This window comes from Falco punctatus (assembly GCF_963210335.1).
Source record: "Falco punctatus genome assembly, chromosome: 6".
Classification (NCBI taxonomy): domain Eukaryota; kingdom Metazoa; phylum Chordata; class Aves; order Falconiformes; family Falconidae; genus Falco; species Falco punctatus.
Window position 1 is genome coordinate 15,405,326 of NC_137585.1, and position 16,511 is coordinate 15,421,836.

At 40.7% G+C, this 16,511-nt stretch overlaps 1 protein-coding gene across 10 annotated transcripts in view; it reads left to right on the top strand.

Annotated features, from left to right (window-relative positions):
• The window catches only part of SHISAL1 (shisa like 1), a 107,930-nt gene that overhangs the window by 21,725 nt on the left and 69,694 nt on the right, over positions 1–16,511 (top strand). The window contains exon 2 of one of the 10 annotated variants that reach the window (XM_080390837.1): positions 13,736–13,880. The exons of 8 other annotated variants lie outside the window; for them this stretch is intronic. The gene's annotated coding sequence lies outside the window, so the exon portion shown is untranslated. Of the gene's footprint in view, positions 1–3; positions 497–13,735; positions 13,881–16,511 lie in introns of those variants that run through there. One more of the 10 variants, XM_080390836.1, reaches the window with a different exon arrangement.

Here is a 16,511-nt window from a genome sequence, read left to right on the forward strand (position 1 = left end):
CGGCCACCTCCGGGGGTCTGCGCTCCCGTCAGCGGTATCCCGAGCGGGGCCGCCCGCTCCGTGCCCCGCCGGGCAGGGAAGGGGCGCTGGGTGCCCGGGCGGGCGGGGAAGTTTGCGAGCGGGACAGGAGAGCGGCACGTCCGCTCCTGCGCCTCGCCTGCGGTAGAGGGGACGGGCGTGGGCGTGGGGAGGCACCTGGAGAGCCGGCCCCAGGTGGGGGAGAGCAGCTGGCTGGGGTGGAGGCGGAGGGAGGGAAGTGGAGAAGCTGGGGCGGGCGGGGGAGCCGCGGACAGGGGAGATGGGGAAGCAGGCAGCGGCTCCTCCCGAGCAGCGGCGCCTCGCCCCCCGGGTCGCGGAGTGAAGCACCGCGCTCCGCTCCGGGAGGTCGGTTCCGCTGCCGCCCCCGGCCCCGCCTCGGCGGCGAGTTTTCCTTCGGGGGCTTCGCCGGGCAAGTGTTGGGAAAAGTGGCCGTGCCCTGGGAGCGACTTAGCGCAAGGTGGGGCTGATTCGGACGGGGGTTGCGGAGGGCTGGGGCTCTGTGTGTGTGTCTGTGTGGTGTCGCGGATCGCGCTGGACCGAGCGAGCCCCGTTCGCTGCCGGGCGCTACCTCGGAGGGACGTGGAGGCGCCGTTCCCGGTCCCCGGTAGCGCCGCGGCGGCCAGGCCGGCCGGAGCGCAGCAGCGGCGGGAGCCCTGCCCGGCCCGGCCCGCCCTGTCCCCGGCGCGGCTGGTGGCCGTTTGCCGCTCGGAAACTTTGCGGGGCCGAGGGCGCCGGGGCGGCGGGCGAGCAGCGCGGCTCGGGGACCGGCGGAGAGCGCACGCCGCGGGATGCCGGTCTTGCTTGTTTACCCGTTATCTAGGCTGCTGGCAGTAGGTTTATTATGTGTGTGTTTGGGGTTTGAATCAATATTTATTTACAGGACTTAGGTATTAATCACTCATGTCTTAGAAAGCTCATTAGTGGGGACTTGTTTCCATGACAACAGGACCCCTCTGTGTCTTCAGGGTTATCTATTTGCCCGATTTAATTTTTTTTTTTCTTTTCATGAAGCGTATTTGTACTAGTACTGTGTTTTGTCACCGAGGAGAAAATAAAGGAATTAAAACCTGCATGATCCTGTGGCCTCTATTCAGTGTTCCTCTAACGCTCAGTTATTTCCCCAGCCTTAATTCACGATACACGGATGGGACTAAGCAAGTGTGTGAGTTATACAAGGTTTCTTAATACTTCTTATAGTGCCTTACCTCCTTTAGCTGTAAAGCAGAGACTAACATACGGTTTGACTTGTCTGCTGTTCAGAGTACCCCTTAGACGTGTTAGTACTGAAAAAGGTGATGTCTGTTGCCTTTTTGTTTGTTTACCATTTAGTAGCCCTTTGAGAGGCATTGCGTTGTGGTGGTCTCTGTAGTTTTATTGGTACAGCAAAGCTGGGTATCGGTAGTGACTTACTGCGTAACTTTGTCACCTTCTTGTGGTGTGACCTTGCCAAGTCTTTTAACTTCTTGATATCCCACCCTGTGTCAACAAAAGGAAATGCCCACTTGCACCTGTGAAGCGCTCTGAGTTAATCAAGCTAAACTCTTCTAAGACAGAATACTGTTAAAACAATGTAGTAAACATGTCTTAAACATCTGTCTTCCCCAATGATACAGGTGAAAATCCCCCTTTATTTAACATAGCACAGTGGTGTTAGCTCTTCAAATGATGTGTGCCCTTACCATCCAGCTGAAATCAGTGATTCTAATCCTTTTTACGCTAACAACCAGTCACTGCTTTCCTGGGTTAATTTAATCAGTGTGGTAAAAAGAAGAGCCTTTAGCATTCTTAAATTTGTAGGACTCTCTGCTGTGACAAAGAGTGTACACCCAGTGAGAAGACAGAACAGTGAGAGAAGAAAAGACTGTAAAATTAACTGACAATCTTGATTCCTTAGTGTTGCAACTTGAGAAGGAGTTAAATGCTTTTTTTTAGAAAGAGAGTGAGCAAGCACACACTTTTAACTTAACTGTATAGCAAGTTAAACATCTGAAACTGTTCTACCAATTGTCATAGCTTTCCGAGAAACATTTTAATACGTTGTGTTCTTTTGAGAAGCATTGGGAGTGTATAAGAAATGTTAGAATATATGTCAGAATACTGCCTAAATGTTAGAAGAATGTCAGAATACTGCCTGAGAGATGTTCTGTTGTGACCATTTTAGATGACAGGAGTAGTAAGTTAGAATATTAGGGGAACTTCAGTAAGAAGCATACATTTTTCTTCTTTCTTGAAATGGTCTTATGAAGTGAATGAACTATTACAAAGTAACTATCTCTTCCATACTCGTGAAGAAGGGTCTATGCCTAGCTCAGTTCAGCAAAGTGCTATAACATACGCCTCATTCCAAATGCATTAGGTTCTATAACATCAGTAGGCAAATTGCACTTCAGGCTTTTATTGGAATATTCTAAAGAATCAGGGTCTGTGACCTTGACTTTTGTATTCTGGGTTTTTTTAGCAGCATAGTAGTGAGAACATCTGTCTGAAAATATTTCTTGGGAATTGAGGACCGTTTGATCATTACTAGCTCGTAGTTACTAGTGAAGTAATTTTATGACAATCCCATAAAGAGAAAGAAAGAAAAAGAAATGACATCTTAGTCAGCATCTCATCTCCTTTGGATGTCATTGACTTAAATTTCCATACTGAACTATGAAAGTTTTACTACTTAGTGCTGCACAGTCAATAGAGGTAGAGAGAAAGTGATCTAGGTTTTACTCTGTGCTTTATGTCTTCTTCAAAGCTCAGTCTCTTGTTACTAGTGGTAGAGCAGATACTCCAGTTCAATTCTCAGACCCTTGTTGCCAGGAGAGGGGAAAAAATATTGCATCATTTTATTTTTTAAGACTGATAACAGGGCAGCAAAAAAGGTAATTCATAAGAAGCCTGTTTTAAGTGATTATTGTTCTGAAAAATAACTGTAAGATTGTAAGAAGACATTTGAGTTTATAAGATGCCACTGGTAGTGGTGTTCTTTTTGAGGGAGTGAAGAAAAAGTACATAGATCTACAGGCATGAATGATGATACTGGTTTTTGATGTATTTTACTCAGTACTATACCAAAATAACTTGGATATAATGTACACTTGGTTTCTTAAACAAAAATGCTTCTAACTGTTCATATTTAAGTTATATATTGCTCAAGCTGCATATTGCTTAAACTTTGCTGGCATGTAGAAATAAACTTAATAGTCTTTGTTTTTCTGGTGTTGGAAGTCCCTCAACTGGTTTGGTGAATTAAGATACTGGACCGGTATTTAGTGGGGGTGGTTGAGCTCTTTCCTCTGCAACTTGTCTACTCTGGACAAGTCACTTTACCTTTCTATTTCACCTTTTCTCTAGTCATCCTTCCCCTAGTTATCATTCAGTCTTGTTCATTTGGAGTGGAGGATCTTCAGTGTAGAGACTTATTACATGCATGTATTGTGCTCGGACAGATATCTGTTGGGGCAGCAAAATGTTACAGCAGTACAGTAACTAGAAATGCTAGCCATCATTTTTCCAGTATCAGTCATTGTGGTCTTGGTGTGGTCATTAGTTACTGAGAGGCAGTAAAATTGTTGCAGATCAGTGTGGAGATGTAATGGATGCATTGTTTCTAGTGCTAGTTCCATAAAATTACTTTGCTAAATACATTTGAAGAAAACAGCTTTTGGAGAAGTTCAGAGACCTGTCCTCCAATGACTAGAGAGTGAATAATGGCTCGTTCCTGCTTTTCCTGAACACCTATGTTTGCTGTCATGTGGAATGTACTGGTTTTCTGAATGTAAAAACAAGGCAATCGTGAATTTAAAATATGAGTATTAGTGGCAAGGGGCTCGTCAAGGGCAGAAACCAGCACCAAATATCCAAAGTGGAATCCTGAGTATTTTTTTTTCCTCCTTTTTTCCTTTTCCAGTGTTTTTAAGAAAGGCAGATGAGTTTCCAAGTATACTTTGTGAGCTTATAAAACACACAGCTTCATTGGACAGGAATGAGTAATGGTGTTAGGAAGGTATGACAGCTGTTTCTGTATTATTCCAGTTGGGAGCTTAATTATGTTCTTCATAAATTACTATAAAATGTTTACACTTCAAAATGTGATGTACTTGGTTCAGCTTTTTTTTTTTTTTGGTTTGGTGTTACTTTTCAAAATCACTATGCTAATTGATACTGAAGCTTTCTGATAAACCAGACTTTTAGACTGAGGCAGGGTTATTTCCTACGAAAGGTTTACAGATGAAAAACTGATTTTTATAGAGATCTCTTTTCTGTTACATATGGTAAATTTACTTCTGTCTTTCATCAGAATTTAGCTGACAAAATTAAAACAAAGGATGTATTTTCACATACCAGTGAAAGGTAAAGTAAAACTTCTGCTTTGCACATCTTATTCTTCTTACAAGATGAGGCTCCTTAAATATGAAGATGCAGAAAAGCTCCTTTCTGACCTTTCATTAACTTGCTGTATTTTAATGAACTGTGTACAATGATTTCAGAATGACACTTTTAAGGCCCAAATTTGAAACAACCCAAAGAAATCTGTTTTTCAAAAAAATGTATTTGAAAGGAAACCTCTCCTAGGTCTCTAAAATGGCTAATGTTGCACACCTGCAAGTTCACATGCACAAACTCTCTAGCCGCTTTGGAAGTTTTGGACCTGGGTGTGTTTTCTACTTGCCAAAGAGATGAAAAGAGACATTATCTCAAGTTACTTCCAAATATTTTATTGCTCAAGGCAATAACGGTGTTCAATAGTTGTAGAGCTTTGCCAATAATCAATTTGTATATCACTGCAATATAGACTTTAGGAAGTCTGAAGAGGATAGTATATCTTCCTTCTCACAGAGTCCCACTGAACATGGTGTGGCCTTCTGCATGAAGGAACAGAATGCATGAATGCTTTTATAAGGATTTAAAAGTGCAGGAAGAAATATGGTGCTCGGTGAAGACAAGCATTACAAAAGAGTTATCCAGATACTGGTGAATTGGATAGTAATAGTTAGTGGTCCAGTAAGAGCAGAAGCGAAATCACAGATGTTAAAGTAGATGAAAGCTGAGATCAAGCAGGCCAGCCTGCCTTACTGCTTCAGAAACGCCAAAAGGATTAGTTTCAAAGGCCAAGAAAACGAAGAGCTGTTTGCTGGCCTCTATAGATTCTGCAGTATGAAGTCTTCATTATAGCTGTGCCATTGCCTTGGTTGTAAAGAGTTCATCCACTGGTGATGGGAAATATCAGTGGTGTAATTCTGATTTAAAGAAGCTGAGTAGAGTCTAGAGATAGAAGCAAAAAACACGTGGCAAACAGTTTGTCTTTGCCATATCGTATCTGTGCTCTGGCATCTGGATAATATCCAGTAGACTTCAGAAGCCTCTGTTCTCAGGAGAATCCTTAAAAATCTAAGAACAGCATAGCGCAGCCTTTGGAACAGTTCAGACTGAAAGCACTGGAGGAAAAAATGATATTTTTTTTTCTCCTTTCTGATAACTGGAAAAATGCAAGCAAATTTATCTGCTAGCTGTTTGTAGGACACATGATAGATTTCTGCTGTGATTGGTACCCCAGATGCACATACACTGCTTGCCAAAATGCAGAGAGGGAACACACCACCCCCAAGAAATCAATACACAGCAGGAAAACCAGCATGGTCACCACTTACAGCTCAGTATATCCTCTGTCAATATATAACGTCTACATAAAGGAACCACTGAGTATTTATGCGAGGTCGGGTGGCATCTCAACTGTTAGATGCTTCTTCTGAACTGCCTTTTCTCTTCAGCTAGCATAATACAGCGTTGCTTTTATGGTAGGACTGGTTTGCCTAGGCTGTTCCACTTGCAGGAGGCATGCTCTGAGCACAGTAGTTGACAGGTCCACCCGGCTGGCTGTGCAGGGTTGGAGTCAAGGGGCACATTTAGGATGTTCTCTGGGGATAAGGCAGGGAGGGACCTCACCTCTGCATGTGTAGCAGCCCCAGCCCCAGCCTGCGTGTTTCTCCTTTTGGGTTTCTTGATTTGTAGGCTGACCTTTTCATGCCAGTGAAGCTTAGCAGGCCCACCCAATTTTGTCACTTTATGCCAGGATGTCTGATGTTGCAGACAAGGGCTCTGTTCCTGCTTTATTTGGAGTCAAGGGCAGACTTCTCACTGATTTCCATAGGAACAAGATGTGTTCCCAAACATACTTCAGTAGCTACAAAGAAACTTCCTAACAAAGAACCAGACAGTAACATTACACAAAACATCAAGCATTGTTCTAGGCTTCAGAGCTTTTAACAGTAACATGCTTGCAAAAAACAACAAATCTCAGGGCATTCCTGGCGGGGCTGGAGGATTACCAGCTCTCCTTGGCCCTGAGAAACAATTAAGACTTGATCATGTTACTGATATAATCCTACTTACTCTAATGGACACCATTCAGGCCCTTTAGATTATATCAGGAATGGAATTCTAGAAGCAGTGAAGTGTGACATAGTAAATCCTTTGTGTAACAGCTATTATGTCAAGCAGAAAGGGCAGTGGGATTTCAATTTACCTGAAGAAGCAGAAGGTCCTTTCCCACACTCATATGGAGACTGTTGGACATTACCAAGGAAAACTTTGGACTGCAGTTCTGCTGCTTTGAGCTGTAATACTTTAGTCAGATCAGTTCCAAACTAAATCTCCTGCCCCCCTCATTCCTTCAGGCATGATTTTTTCTCTCTGCCCCTCATCTTACCCTTACGGACATTCCTATGTTCCACTCGGCAGTGAAACCTGTTCAGTTACATGCTTTTTCTTTAAGAGGAGTTAAAATGAAAGACCTAGAGCCCATGGGAAGTAGGGGGTTCCAAAATGTAGCTCACAGATATCTGCAGTTCCTTGCTTGCTTGCCAAAATCCCTGTATTCTATTAATTTTGCCACTAGAAAACCATTGTTGTGTCCAAATAAAGCTGTTAAAAGTGCAAGTGGGAAGGTAGTCACTTGAGTCATACAGATTATGCATTTGCCATTTATCTTGCAATCCCAAATATAAAAGATCCAGGGCTGCTTTTTCACACAGTGTTCTGTTTATGGTAGTCAGAATACCGTTTTCTCTGATTACCAAGTGAGGCATGGTTATCTCCTTATCTTGGGCTGGTTTGGTTTTGTGGTGAACATTTGGGAGACTGCATTTTTTTTCCCCTGTAGTGTCCTAACAGCATCAGTGTTTATGAAATTCTTCATCTACTCCCCTGCCCAACAGTTCTTACACTTGTTAAAAAAATAAATAATTTTAAAAACCAACAGGAAAAAAGCTTTGTCTGTAAAGCATGTGGCCAGCATGCTTTCCCATAATGTCATTTCCCAGATAATTCATATTTTAATATTCAAAAGCATAGGCAAAATTCTACAGAGGTAAACATTTCCAAGCTAATTTGACTGCTTCAGGCACTTTATCTTGAATGGCACACTACGAATACTCAATAAGTTTTAAAATCTGGAACACTGGCATTGACTTGCGCAGTTGAGGTTGGTTCTTTGTTCCTGTCTTGTTTTTTCAGTATAACCGTGGCATGTCATTTGGACAGAAAGCTGCTGAGATAACAGACCAAACTTTCTATTCTAAAGACACAAAATACTTCTATTTCTAAAGGTACCAATATCACAAAACAAAAAGCTTGAATACAAAGTACCTGAAAGCTATAAAAGACAACGTAGACTATAGACAGACGGTGTCAGCCCAGATTTTCATAGTCATGAAGAACGTAATGCTATGCAAAACAAGGGAAATGCTGAGCAGGTGTAAATGGAAACTAACAGCATCTTCTCAAGATGATCTTCATTGCTATTTTGTGGGGAAAAAAACCCCAAACCAAAACACTTTAATTCTTCTAAATTTCATGTTGTTAGTTACACCAGCAGTTAAATGCACCTTATAGCTATGTGGTGCAGGAGCCCTGACCTGAATAAAACACTGGTTGCATATCTGGCTTCTAGGGAGAGTTGCTTGCTGACAGATTGGCTAGAATTGAAAAGTCATGAGAGAATTCAGTCAGTGGCTGTTCTCAATATTGAAACCATTTTTATGAAGCAAGTTCAGTATAACCATGCTTGCTATCTTTTCTGATTGTGTGGAATTTTGAGAGTAATTCATTGTGATCCTGTTGTAAAGTGTTGTGACAGGGCAGCATTTCCTTGATTAAGATACTGCTGAATTTTCATTTTTAGAAATACTATTGGCAGGGATTTAGAAACCTGGACTCTAGCCAGAAAATGAACAATCACTGAAGCCAACGATGCATAGAGATTCTATACACAGAAGTTGGGCATTGCTAATTATTACTTTGTGTTGCAGCCTCTCTTGGCCATGTTTGGGCAAATCTGTGAATTCTGATGTCAAGTAACTGGGTAGCTGTGTAACTGGCTGCAGAGGGATCGCTGTAGCGCAGGGCCATTAGCCAGCGTGGTGGTTACTGACTCACGTCCTGTCCCATAGCCCAGCAAGGACTGGTGGCAAGCAGAAAGGGTCCTGTGGGCTTGGTGCTTTTCTGCTTCTAACCTGTGATTTGTGACAGTCTTCAAGTTATTCTGTTGCTGGAAGAGCAGCAGGGTGTTCAAATCACTATATGGTCAGCATCTTCGCTGCAAAAATCAGGCTCAGTCACTCTTCTTCCAATTTCTGTTTCCTTTCTTTTCACTCAGGGTGAGCATCATCGTTCATCTCTTAACTGATATCACTCAAAAGCAGCTCTCTTGAACCTCTAGAGGTTTTACGCAAGAAACATAATTTTACATAAGAAAGCAGCTGACATCATACATTGCTGATGATAATTGCTTCTTAGGAGCCTCACATACAGAACTCTGTAAATTACAAGCCCATCTTGCAACAGAGAAACAATTCTTTGTTTCAGAGTAGAAGAGCACAGGTGAAGAGTTACTAAACGGGGATCAAATATTTCTGTAACATGGAATAACTCCATGTTACAAAAAAGTAGGCATGTATCCTACTTTTGTAAGTCCATGGACGAATTCTTACTTATTTGAATGGAAGTAGGGTCAAGCCCTATGTGTCTGAGCGATACTATTGTGAAAGCAAACCCTTGCTGAGTCGCCTCTGCAGGAATTGGGATGCACTCCTGGCCAATAATCTAAATACAACAATTTGAAATTTATGAGGAGAGGAATTGGCAGTAATAATACTTCTTTTGCCTTTCTACTCTTTATCATTAGCTTCCCACACTTTTGTGTCAGCAGAGAGCTGTTCAATCCATTAATTGCCTTTTTTAGACAGTTTCTATCTTCTTTCTGATAGTAACATATTCATAGCAAGGAAAGCTCTATCCATCATTAGTCATTTAAGCCCTAAGGCCATAGTCCAAAGCTTACTTCCATTTTTTTTCTAGAATCTATTCTACATAAAAGAAACAAATGTGTATCCACATGCACACATATAGGCATGCATTGTGTAGCTCATTAAAATGAATTTATGTGTGTTCATTTTATGTTTTTGTAATTGGTCTAATGTCTCAGTGATAATACGAGGGGTGGAATGAGGTTAATGGTTATGGCAAATTTTGATCCAGAGTTTGTAAACCTCATGATTATTTTCTAACTCCACCTAGCTTCTCCCAAAATCCTCTGAGTTTGGACTGCAGTGGAAGATTTGCAGTAGCATGAACATGAGTCCAAAAGATTGTGAACTAAAAAGAACAAAATTTATTACTTTACCTGTTGAGCGTAAGTAACATCACTCTAAGCTTGCTTCAATGATGGAAATGAAATAGGAAATAAACATGTTCATGAGGCTTCACAGTCTTAAACACTTAAGAGATTATTTTTCTCTTTTCTTCTTCTCTGAAGTATGAAATGTAATCCAATAGTCTTAAATCAATGGTAATTATAGTTCAACCTTAAAAGATCAAGCAAGAGCTCCAGCAACACAGGCATGCTTTTCAGAAGCACCCTGTGCTGTGTGTCTCCCATGGTAAGTCCTAATCAAGATTCTTAGTGCCAGGTGCTTTTTAAGGAAAGATAAAAAGAGAAGCAATATTCTTAAGGAAGTCAGCACCTTTCTTAAGCAGGATGTGTTTATATTGTCCGTTTTGATAATTAAGCTTTAAAAGCAAGCATTGTTTTTCCAACCTTCTGCATAATCATTACAACAAACAAAAGTCTCATATAGAATAATGTAAATGAAACTGTAATGCTGTTGCTTATCATGATCAAAGCTGAGATTTCTCTTCCTTTAGTTTCTGACCTTGCTCTTCCTTTTCCGTTCTGTCTGCCTTGTCAGTCATGTATTCCTCTTTAGGCAGGCTTAGGCAGGCACACAGTGGAGAGTAATGGAACTCGTCACTTATTTTGATTACCAAAGTGAGGGCTGACTGTATTTTGCAGTATACTGGTGTTATGGGCTGGACTGTAGGTTACACCTACAAAGCAGGTGTCCAGCAGCTGCCTATAAACTTCAAAAATGAGCCAGCTCTATCTCTAAAAAATATTTATTGTGCCTTCTTCCTTTTCATATCGTGCATAGGAAATGGTACTAGGAACAGCAGCGGTGGTTTTGTTTCATGCAATACTGATCAGAACCAGGAAAATGCTTTACCTGTTTCATGAGCCTAATAGCTATTTCCTTTGCTTTTTCCATTCCTTTTCCTTTCTGTCTAGTGAAGCAAATGTTCTGGTGTTTTAGTTTCAAGAATCAAAACCAAACAAATGTTTATCCCATTTAAATATGAATGTCGTTTCTAATTTTTTCCAATTCATCTGCCAAAACAGCAACAAAAAAGTACTAGTCAGTTGCATAGCCTTATTAGAGAATTTATATCTGGCACAGAGTGCCCCCCCACAATAACATGGGGTTTGCTGGGAATTGAGATGATGAGCACATGATACAAACAGTTTGTTTGCAGAGTTGTCCTGTCTTCTTGCATGAAAGCATTTTCTGTGATTGAAAAGCCAGAGACTCACAGTTTGAAGAGTTCAGGAAACCACTAAAAAAAAGCCCAGAGCTTGTTTTAAGAGGGTAAATTATCTGTCCTTTTTCTTGAAAACAAAGCTAAGACATATGGTCCTCAAGAAACTTGGTATCTTCAGTTTTTAATTCCATAGTGGCTATGGTTATCAAAGAATCCCAAACTTTTTCTAGCCCAGTTTCAAGAAGTGCTCTTAAAATATTTTTAAATTTCATATTTTGATAGGTACCTGTTGGATCTTATGGTGGAATCATCTCACATGTCGTTTCTATATCCATGCTAAATGCAATCCATCAGTATGGTGGTGGTGTTCATTTTGAGGGGGAGGAAGGATGTTACCTAAATTAAATTGCCTGGCTATTAGTAGCAAAGCAGATCCAATAAAGGTAGCTGTGTGTTATATGGCTTGCTACTGCTAACAAATGTAATGATGTAACAAAACCAAATGTAATGATATGACAAATACAGAGCCTGAATTTTGAAGCACCAAGTGATTATGGATGCGGCTGAAATTCATCAGGATGGCAAATTCTCTGGCCTGCCTTCCCACATGAAAGAGGTCCAGACTTTCCAGCAAGACTAAGCAGAAATGTCAATGATTTAAAATATATAAGCAAGCACTTAAGCGATACTGAAGTTCGTGCTATGACAAGGGTGAAGAATCTCTTAAAATGTAATGATATGAGTAGTTAGCAGCACATCTCCCACACTAGAAAGATGAAATAACATCTGAAGAACGTGCTGCTTTAAGACAGAAGTAGTAAAGTACCACTTAAAAAATGTCTTCTGCATGGTCTGTTTTCTTAGTGGTGTGCTGTATCAGGTTTTGGTCCAAACTGAGGTTCACCAGGATACAAACCCTCAATCATTTTTAACCATATAAAGCACAATACATTAGAAAGTATAACTCTCAAAACACCGGTGATAAGCAGGACACAAGGCATAAATATCTATAAAATATTAGATTCCTACCAAAAAAAATCCCAACCTTGGGAAGGTTCTCATTATGAAAGCAAAAGGGATCAGCTGCTTTCCTCGAAACAACTTGAGGACTGCATAAGTCTGTTTTTTCTGAAGACTTTATTCTATAGAAGCCAAAAACTAAGCAGTGTGCAGGCTGACTGCTTCACAAGAGTCTGCTGAAACTTTTGCCTGCTGTGTACCCCGTGCTGGGTCCAGAGCAATTTTAAGTTTAGTCTCTAGACAGTAGTTGTCTATACACAATAGTAACTGCACATCAGTATGGTGGCTTTGTCCTGTAACAGGAATCTGGTTTCAAGGTGCAAAAGTCTGTTTGAAGAGTTGTCTTGCATGCTCTGACCATGTGTTGTGACTTGATTGTATTCTGTGACTTTAGAATCCAAATCTGCGTCAGCTCTTCAGTAAAGACACAGTGAAGGGTGGGTTTTAAGTATCAAATTGTAAAGTTGTTTGTTTGGTTTTTTTTTCCCTGTAGAACTTGAGGCTATGGTAGTTTGTGTTTGCTCAGAAGCAGACTTTCAGGCAGCCTGGAGAATGTCTTCTAGTGCCAAGAGGTTTCACAAAACTGTGATCTTTGCAGCCATCAAAAGGTGACTGAAGTCTTGTAGAATAATGCTTTGTTTGGTTTTGTATAGGCATACTGCAGTGCTGGGGAACAGGACAGGGAGACTGGGCTTTGGTGTGGCTCTTTTGGATTGAGCAGATGACGCAGAAAAAGCATGTAAGAGTGGTTGTTTTGGATCAGGTTAAGCATCCATCTGGCTTGCTGTTGTGTCTCTGATACTGGGCTTGATACCCTAGCCTGTAAGTATAGGACAAATGTATTTCCCCACATATAGCCTTTCAGCTCTTGGCCATCTGCATCACGGGTACTTTCTGCATTAGAGATCATAGTTTTATGTTTAATAGCTGTTGGTGGATGTTTTTATCCATAAAATTTGCTTAATTGTTCTTAAAATATAAGTAAGCTTTTACGTAAAAAAAAAATAACAATCCAGTTAAACTGCATGCTGTGTGGACAAAGAACCCCACCTCCTTTTGTTCATTTTAGAAGTGCGATCTGATAACTCTGTAATTCTTGTATTATGAGAAGTGATGCATGATTGTTGCCTATTCAGTTTATCAATGCCACTTGTAGATTTTTATAGACTTTTATGAGATTCCTTCCCTGCTGAATCTTCCTAGTCTGTTCAAATGGTTGCATACAGAAAACACTCTATACCTCTTACTATCCTTCTCATTCCCTCCTGTTCCCTTTCCAGCTCTAGAGATGTAGATAAACTGTAAACTAGTACAGTGATATAATGTACTTTTCTTTTGTTCCCTTTTTTCCTCAGCAGCTTGTGAAATTCTAGCTGCTCTCTGACTGCTACTGAGTGCTAAATCACCATCTGCATAGAACTGGCACGCGTACTTTTCTGTTTTTATTATAGCTTTCATATCTGTCTAAGATGCAGTAGCTCATGCCGTATTGGAGCTCACCATTGTGCAAAGCTGTGAGGGGAGGGGGTTTCCTCCCTGCATTGCTTTGCATTTACCAGCGTGAATTTCCTTTGCCATTTTATTCCCCAGTTACTCAGTATTGTGAGTTATGGATTCTACTGGAATGGGTTTTGGGTGAAGGCAAGGAAGTGTTCTGCTAAGCTGTGGATGCTTTGAGGAGGGAGTCAGCTCAGTGTAAGGGAGTGTGTACCTCAGGGCTTATCATAGTTTTGTAGAATTGGAACTCTTAAGTTCTCTAAATAAGTCAATAAATTCCTCTATTAAGCCTGTGTGTTTCTTTGCCTTCTGCCAGAGTCTTTGAAGGACTCAATAGGGAAAACCTGAGAGCCAGATGAGGTTACGGAGGAGTAGTGACAGCAGGAATGTGGAAGGTCTGCCTTACTAGTGTTCAGGATCAAGAGCAGCAATGGGAGGAGCAGAACACATGGTTCCAGGAGGTAAGTTGACAAGAAGGAGAGGAAAAGAGACCTAGAATCACAAAAAAAGAGAAAAAAGATTTCTGGTGAGGACCAACCTTTAACTTAGAAACACAGCATCTTGACAGCAGGATGATCAGGTCATGTATTTATGAGCATATAATTAATGAGCAGGTCAGGTATTTAATCAGTTGACAGCAGAAACATTCATGGAATGTGAATGCATTGTGGTTATAATGGTTCTGTAGATTTTTGCTTTTTCTCAACTTGCAACAGTGAAGCAGTTTTCTGCTATGACTTTATGCTGTGTTTCTTGTACAGATTTAAAGTTTCTGAGAAAGAAATGATACTTGGTTTTTGCTCACTATGGAGTATTTTGGTCAGCAGTAGGAATTAGACTCTGTGGTGCTAAAAGAAGGGACTTTCAAAGTGATCTGAATTCCCCATGCTTATTCAAACTGCTTTAAAACCAGAATATGTGTCCTCAGGGATGCAGTACTCGGGCTTCTTGTGTAAGGCAGTCTTAAGATGTGTCTCCTCATAGAATACAAAGAAGAAAAATCTTTAAGGCTGTCAAATCTTCCTTCCCATATAAATTGTAAGTTTTCCCATGTGAAAACTAGCAGAGTCTTCAGTGAGTCACCAGATGCTTAGGGTTTTTCACTCCTTATGTTTTTACCTTGGCTAGGGTATGGGTAATCGTTACCACTTTGGGAAATCAAATTTCAGTTATTGGTGTTGCAAAAGAATTTGGTTAATTGTGGAGTCACAGAGTATGCCTAGACAAAATACTTAAGGGGACTACTATCTAGCTAGTCTTCACATGAGTTTGTCTCGAGACAGAACAACCATTGAACATCATCAGTAGCAAACACTAGCAGCTCAGCTCAGATATTGAAGAAAATTGAGTTATTTTTGCAATAGCCCTTTGTTGTGGAATCCTCGTGGTCACCTGAACAGTTTGAAGTGCCTCCATTTCAAAATATAGTGTTTTTATTTTTATTTTAGTCTCTTTACCTTCTTGCTTTGATTTACTCCGTGAATTCTAGTTCTTTCCAGAGCTGTGCAGACTTTCTAGTCATGCTCTTTTGCTGTTTCTTTTAGATTAAGACATCAATGTTGTCAGAATTAACCTTTTGTATCACCAAAATATCTATGATTTTCCTTTAATTTCCTTCTTTGCTGGGAAAGTAATCTACAGAATACATTCCCTTAAGGGGTACCCTAAAAGCATCCTGTTTTTGTAACACTTTTAGGCATAACCTTGGGCTACCTAAGGTATAGGAAATACTTGGAATCATTTGTCTGTCCAGATTTCTTCCTTCATTCTCTTTTTATATATTTGATAGGTATTTCTCAGCCAGTGTCATAAATTCTGCCTACTTTTATACTGCAAGTGCATTCTTTGCTTTTATGTGCTATTCCAACAGCCATAGGACAAAAGGCTCCCCTTGTAATCAGTGTCCTAAAGCACAGACTGCAGAGTGCTTGAATTTTTTGACCTCTGTTCTGTCCCTTCCTGTAGCCTGTTAACATTGTCCTTGGACCCTGCATTAGCAGTTCCATATACACAGGAATGGCCTGTCTAGTGAGCAACATGGTTTAACTCAGTGATGGATAATTCCTTTTCTTCCATTGCTGCACATTGTACCTCTCTCAGTTCATTTACTTAAGCATTTTATTCTATATTCTCCCGTGAAAAAAAAGTACTCTTGAATCTCAAATTAACTTCTTTCCATAAAGTGTTTTTTAAAAAGTTTTGATACTGTGATTTGGCCAACCATGAAAACTTTTGTATGCCAAATAAAAAAGTAATAAACAACCTGTATGATTTCAGGCTGATAGTCTTGCTTATCTTTTTCTAAAACCCTTTATGTAACTTAAATAGAATGCCTTTGAATTAATTATGTTATTGACATGGTTCTCATTTGTGTTATATAAGCTCTGGTTCGTATATGCTGTTGCTGATGTGACATAATCCCCTTGTAGTCACTGCATCCATTCTTCATACGGCAAGAAGTTATCTTGCTGTCAGTTACCGTCAAACTGTGGGCAACTTTCTGTATTGGAGTTGTGGGAAAATTGCTTCAGGGGGAACTGGAGCAAATTGGGACCCAACAGAAGTATAGTATTACAGAAAGCTTTTTAGGGTAAAATACAGTTATCACTTTCAGGGTGGTTGACATACATGAAATCTATTTTACCATGGCTCCTTAAGCGACATGTCCTGCCATCTTAGCTCATGCTGTTAGGAGTAATGAACGGTGGAGCAGAGTGGAGACACCATGGCCAGGCTCTGTTGTACTCCCTGCAGGAATGGGAACTTGATGGTACCACACAGCTGGTAAGATGAATAGATGTCCACTGTTGAACCAAGTTGTGGCAAAACTGCTTTCCTTGGATGAGATGATCTCATTGTAATACTAATGCACACCTCCATCCCAAAGTTTCCTGCCTCCAAGGTACTACTGCAACTCACTGGGTGTGCAGTGCCGATCAGTAACAAAAATATGTTTGACTAGAGTCACTCAAGCTCCACCTAAATGTAAAGAAAATGAACTGGTCTTGGACTGAAAGAAATCCGGGGTGGGGGGAATTGTTGTCTCTACTCCCAAATTTCAAAACTCTGATTTAGTTTTTAACTATATGATA